Here is a 7,002-nt window from a genome sequence, read left to right as displayed (position 1 = left end):
CCCCCACCAAAACACACACAAACACACATGTGACCACACACACACAATAAAATTTGTGGCAGAAACATAAAGTAGTTTTGCTCATTTATAAACAGATTATAGCAAAGAATATAAATTGGCTGGAGCATGGGGAGTCCTAACTCAGTAACTTGACTCAATTCATCATGGCATGGCACTTGGTGCTGTCTAGAAAACTCTTCATAATCTCACACATCCTAAATATAATAAAAAAACAAGATAGGGCTTTGATGAAAAGGAAAAAAAATCCATATCAAAGAAATCCAGCTGCCCAGATCCCAGGGAGCTCATAATCACAGTCTTTCATACAGGAAACAGTAGTCAGAGATTCAAGAAATAAAAGATAATTTATTTGGTATATATATACCACTGAGGATGAGGAATTCTTTCTGCATGAAAACCCAGCAGTGGAACCTCATTAAACAGGACCTAGACTTAATCTAACTTGGAATAGATAAAAAAGAAAGGATTCATATGAAGCTCTCCAGCCTAGGGGCTTAATCTCAGAGCCTCTGAGTATAATGAATGAATTAAGTAGGGCAAGTGATTAACAACAAAGAAGCAATCACTTATGCTTTTTTAAAGACTGAAATATTATTGAATTTAGAGTAACATGTTCATTGTGTATGGACACAGTTGGGCTGGAACATTTTTAAAACCCTAGGAGAGACGGAGAAGGTGGGAGGGAAGGAGGGAGAGAGACAGAGACTAGAAAAATCATAGACGGAAGCTGACTCTTAAAAGATAACATGAGTAATTTCCAATCTTTTTGGAGTACAGAACTTTATCTTGTTGTTATTTTACTTGATGCCCTACTTATCTCCTCTCTTAAAATATGTAGTATGTGTGTGTGTTTTTTTTTTTTAAGAAACACGGCCAATGAAAATTAGTTATGTAGCATGAACATGGTAAAAACCTTCACAATTTTCCATAATCTAGTTGGAGACACTTGGGGATATCAGGCAATGAAAGATGGAAATGTCTCTGCTAATACTGAGATAAAGAGCCATGATATTGGGAAAATAATTAGGAAGGTCATCTTAAAAGTGAAAATAAAAACAGTAACCCAATGAACATTATTTTGATGACTGTATGAGGGCAATTATCTTAGGAAAAAAATATCAGTTATTTGCATATCCATTTCTACATCAAATAACTAGTTAACTTATATTTTCTCTATATTAACTGGTTATATTTATAACAAAAAACATATATTTAATACTCAAAACTTATCTGATCTCATTATTCATCTTTGGAGCCCCAGTAATTGAGTTCTAAACACATTTTTGTTGACTACATGGATGAATAGATAATAAATAAGGGAATGAGTAAATGAATGAATGAAGAAATATGACTTCTGCAGGCATAATCTCCAAGCATTTGTCTTGTTGAGGTGGGTCACAACTATTTCAGTATGTCTTAATTTTTTCCACTAAGGTACCCCTGGCTATAGAAAAGCCTGACTGTGTTTTCCTATGGCTATACTGCCAACAAGCATGAATTGTTTTAGAAGTATCATATTTTGGCTTAAGTTTCCACACAAATTTTGCTTTCATCTATTTAACAAATATTTATTGGGAGCCTTGTATATGGTAGGCACTGCCCCACTACCAAGGGTGCATCAGTAAACAAAATGAATACAATGTCTGCCTTCTTGGAATTAGCATTCTAGGAGCAAGAGAAACAAAGTTTCACACAACTCAGTAAAATAACAACTGCATTAAGAGCTACATAGAGGAAAAGCAGAGTTCCACAAGACCTCCAATAGAAGGATTTGAACTAATGAGGGAAATTAGAGAAGGCATCATAAGGAAATAACTTTGAGCTGAGATCTTGAGAGTGAGTACCTGACTAAAGTAGGTGGGGAAAGAAGATTCTGAGCAAAGGTAATGTAGCATATTGATATGGTTTGGCTCTGTGTCCCCACCCAAATCTCATCTTGAATTGTAATCCCCACATATGGAGGGAGGAAAGTGATTGGATTATGGGGACAGTTTCCCCCATGCTGTTCTCAGGATAGTGAATGAATTCTCACAAGATCTGATGGTTTTATAGATGGTAGTTTTTACTGCTTTCACACATGCTTTCTCTTGCCTGCCACCATGTAAGATGTGCCTTTTCCCCTTCTTTCATGATTGTAAGTTTCCTGAGGCCTCCTCAGCCATGCAGAACTGTGAGTCAATTAAACCTCTTTTCTTTATAAATTACCCAGTCTCGGTATTCTTCATAGTAGGATGAGAACAGACTAATACAAGCAATATAACTGGATCAGAGTGAGAAAGCAGAAAAGTGACACAAATGACAGAGGAGAAAGAGTTTGGGGAAGGATATTGGGAGCTTAAAGGATTGATGGAAAAGTTTTCAAATGAACAGGATTTAGAAAGCTTCAAAGAGCTAGGGAGTAGGAAGTCCAGGAAGAGTATCAGCATACAAATTGCCAGGTCTGGGTGCTACCCAATTGGATGAATCAACTTTAACCAATTTCTGCCTCTTTGTCCCTCTGCTCCAGTTCCTGGAGCATCCTAATGGTCTTGTTTTCAATATGAGCTTGCCCCCACCTAGGGCAGGACAGAGTGCCTGTCTGATGGTACCCCCAGACTATATCCAATGGGAAAGAAATTATTTCCTAAAAGAAAAGTGGAATGTAGTTAGGAAGAAAGAATGAATACTGAGCTGCTCCAAATCAACAATGTCCACTACAGGTTGGCAGAGACCAGGCCATGAAGGGTCTTGTGTGTCATAAAGGACATTAGCCCTTATCCTAAGTGCAGTAAGGAACCTGCAGAGGCTCTTGGGCAGGAAGAAGGGAATAACATGATCAGGCTTACATTTCTAGAGGATCCTCTGGCTGATTTGTAAATAATGGATTAGAATGAGGCTACAGTGGAGGGCAGAGAGCACCTAGGTCAGAGGCAATGGGGATTTGGCCTACAGTGGTAGCAGCAGGGCTGAGATATTGTTGGATTCAGAATATATTGTAGGTGGAGTCTATAAGAGTTGGGAATAGGTTTGAAATAAGGGATGGGGGGAAAGGAGGTTTCAGGTTTGGTGTGCATGGTTAATCTGCAAAATATTGGTTTCATTTTAATAGGAAATTGTGCCCTAGTTTGGGAAGAGCCTCATGAGATACAACTTCCATGACTTAATCCTAAAAACTTATTCACTTGAAGTACTTCCTAAGGGAAACTTCCTAACTACTTCCTAAGGGAAAAATCTGTCTCTGCCTGTAGATACTATACAATGAGGTAAAATATCTACAATTTTGAAGGCAGGTACCCAATTTCACATAAGAAAACAAGGTTTTGGTTAGATCCCTAAAGCATATGAATCTGCCCTCAACTAGCAACATAGAAATCCTTGGTTCCAGGCTTCCTCTGAGTGGACAATCTCAAGCTATCTGCTATTCTGTGCTTATTGGAAGCCCAACTGCAAGAAGTGATGGTTAGAGAATAGTAATATGGGCTGACGCCTCACTCGATTTCCCACAGGGCTGCACAGGTTTCCCCTTTCTGCGAATGGACCACTGGAGGGGTTCAAAGATTCCAGTTCTAATATGGGAATGAGCCTCTTTGATCTCTTCCGGGGCTTTTTCGGCTTTCCTGGACCTCAGAACCACAGAGATCCCTTTTTTGGAGGGATGACTCGAGATGAAGATGGTGATGAGGAAGAAGAGGAAGAAGGGGGCTCATGGGGCTGTGGGAACCCAAGGTTCGATAATCCTCAGCATCCCGCCCCTCCCCGCCGCACCCCTCCCCCAACAAGGAATTTGGCTTTGACTTCAGCTTCAGCCCAGGAGGAGGGATACGTTTCCACGATAACTTCGGCTTTGATGACCTAGTACAAGATTTCAATAGCATCTTCAGCAATATGGGGGCCTGGACCTTGCCTTCCCATTCTCCTGAACTTCCAGGTTCTGAGTCAGAGACACCTGGTGAGAGACTGCGGGAGGGACAGGCACTTCGAGAATCAATGCTTAAGTATCCAGATAGTCACCAGCCCAGGATCTTTGAGGGGGTCTTGGAGAGTGATGCAAGAAGTGAATCCCCCAAACCAGCACCAGACTGAGGCTCCCAGAGACCATTTCGTAGGTTTGATGACGTATGGCCTGTGGACCCCCATCCTAGAACCAGAGAGGACAATGATCTTGATTCCCGGGTTTCCCAGGAGCGTCTTGGCCCGGTTCTACAGCCCCAGCCCAGATCTATTTCAAGAGCATCTCTGTGACCAAAATCACTAAGCCAGATGGGATAGTGGAGGAGCGCTGGACTGTCATGGACAGTGAGGGCCAGACAGAGACCGCAGTAACCCAACACGAAGCAGATAGCAGTCCTAGGATGATCCAGAATCACCAAGACCTCCAGCCCTGGATGATGCCTTCTCCATCCTGGACTTATTCCTAGGATGTTGGTTCCAGTCCCGGTAGCCTTGTTAACCCTCAGAGGCCTTCAAGTCCTTTCCACCTCTCACCCATTGCCCACCATCAATAAGCTTAGCTTCTCCTCTTGCCCCCTCAGGGGCTTGGCTATGTGGAATAGTGAATTGGGGGCATGTCAGTTTGTCACTCACCCAAACTGACCAATAAAACCTTTATTTATGCTAAAAAAAGAGAATAATAATATGAATATTTATGACTAACATTTATTGAGTGCTTACTATATACATTTAAAGATCCAATGCATTATTTCATTCAATCCTTAGAAAACTATCAGTAGGTATTATATTTTTTCTCATGCTATAGATAAGAAGGCAGATGACCAGAGAGGTTAAGAAGAAAACAAATGGGAAAAGTGGAATTTCTACCATTGTTGAATTATTATACATTCCAAGCATTTTGCCTAATCTCATGTAACACTTACCTCACAGGGTAGCTGTCAGGAGTACTAACTATCTCACATTTATTTACAGATGAGGAAACAAGGGCTTTGAGAGGAAATGTCATTTGCCTGAATGTATCCAGCTAGTAAATTGCTATAATAGGATATGAATTTGGGTCTCTCCAACTCCGAATCTCATGTTTTACCCCAGGCTACTTCTCAAAACACTTCTATGTCTTGCCCATGGTCACGCAGCATTCCAACAGTATCGCTGTCTATCATCTATCAAGTAGTCACTATAAGTCATTCTCCATGTTGGGCACTGTGATAGTTTTGTATGTTGACTTGGCTAGGTTACAGTCCTCAATTAGTCAGTCAAACACTAACTCATGCATTCCATGAAGATGTATTGCAGATGTGACTAAAGTCCATAATCGTTTAACTTTAAGGAGATTAACCTAGATAATATAGGTGGACCTGATTCAATTAGGTGAAAGGCCTTAAGAGCAGAGCTGAGGCTTTCCTGAAGAAGAAATTCTGCTGTCTATGGGCCACAGCTTCAGCCTATGCCCAAGGGTTCCATGCCCTTCCTAACAGCCTGCCCTATTTATTCAGAATTGTCTAGCCAACTCCCACAGTTACGCAAACCAATTCCTTGCAGTGACTCTCTTAGTACATATCTCCTGCTGGTTCTGGTCTCTGGTTAAATCTTCACTGATACAAGCATGTTACATGCGTTATCTCATTCATTCTTTTCAACAGTCTTAATAATAGGGTATTATCATTACCTCCATTTTACGGATGATGAAACAGAGGACCAGAAAAGTTAAGTAATTTCCCCAAAATTGCACTGTTTATATATATTAGAGGCAGGATTCAACCCTACTCCTGAAACTTCAAACCCTGGCTTTTCAGCATTATGCCATGCCACATAGTGCAGCATACTTGGAAAATATGTACTCCATCCACTCTCTAAATTCATTCACTGTAAGAGTTGTAAAAAATACGCAGTGAATAACTTTAATTTAAATTCTATTTTTGGTAAATCGTAGATTTTTGAATGCACTGTTAAATTTCCTTGCCTAACACAAAATGGCTGGGTGGTTAAAAAAGGAATTCCTTGTTAAAGAAGAAAAATAATGACCATGATAACAATGATGACCCAAATGATGGTCCATCACGCAGAAAACCGAAAGATCAAGTCCACAAACAGGCAGAAAACAAAGGATGATAATACATCTTTTCTCTACTTGGCCCAACATTCAAAATTTAGTTTCAGCACATCATCATCTGTCCATTAAATTTATGTAATTATTTTGGATGTCATTGGTTTTGTAGTTTTGCTTTATATATATATATATTTTATATATATATAAAATATATATATTATATATTTAAATATTATATATGATATATATAATATATATTATATATGATATATATAATATATATTATATAATATATATTGATATATATTATGATATATATGATATATTATATATATCATATATATCATATATTTAATATGTCATATATAATATATAATATATGTCATATATATTATATATAATATATATGTCATATATTATATATAATATATGTCATATATAATATATATGTTATATATATAATATATAATATATATGTTATATATAAAACATATAATATATGTTATATATATAACATATAATATATGTTATATATTATATGTTATATATATAACATATAATATATGTTATATATTATATATAACATATATATTATATATGACATATATTATATATAATATATATATAACATATAATATATGTTATATATTATATATAACATATATATTATATATATAACATATAATATATAATATATATATAACATATATATCATATATTATATATATGTTATATATATCATATATTATATATATGTTATATATATATCATATATTATATATATGTTCAGTTTTATAGTGGTTTAAGACCATAGACATGAGAAGTTTGTGTTCACTTTTATTTTTTCCATAGTATGATAACAGTATAGTAAAAGTAGGCTAACAGATAAGTTTTGTAGTAGTTTATTTTTCCCTTTAAAAGGCACTTTTCATTATTCGAGTTTGCAAAAACAACTGTTAGAACTGATGCCTCCCTTTTTGACTTTAGCTTCCAGGGAGCTC

The 7,002-nt window shown here is 37.1% G+C and overlaps 1 pseudogene; it reads left to right on the top strand.

Annotated features, from left to right (window-relative positions):
• The first annotated feature begins 3,576 nt into the window (after positions 1-3,576).
• On the top strand, positions 3,577-4,617 carry LOC107972678 (HCLS1-associated protein X-1-like; annotated as a pseudogene).
• Positions 4,618-7,002: the final 2,385 nt, after the last annotated feature.

This window comes from Pan troglodytes, chromosome X (assembly GCF_028858775.2).
Source record: "Pan troglodytes isolate AG18354 chromosome X, NHGRI_mPanTro3-v2.0_pri, whole genome shotgun sequence".
NCBI classification, from domain to species: domain Eukaryota; kingdom Metazoa; phylum Chordata; class Mammalia; order Primates; family Hominidae; genus Pan; species Pan troglodytes.
Note: the sequence above shows the minus strand (reverse complement) of the source record. Positions and strands in the feature narration are given on the sequence as shown.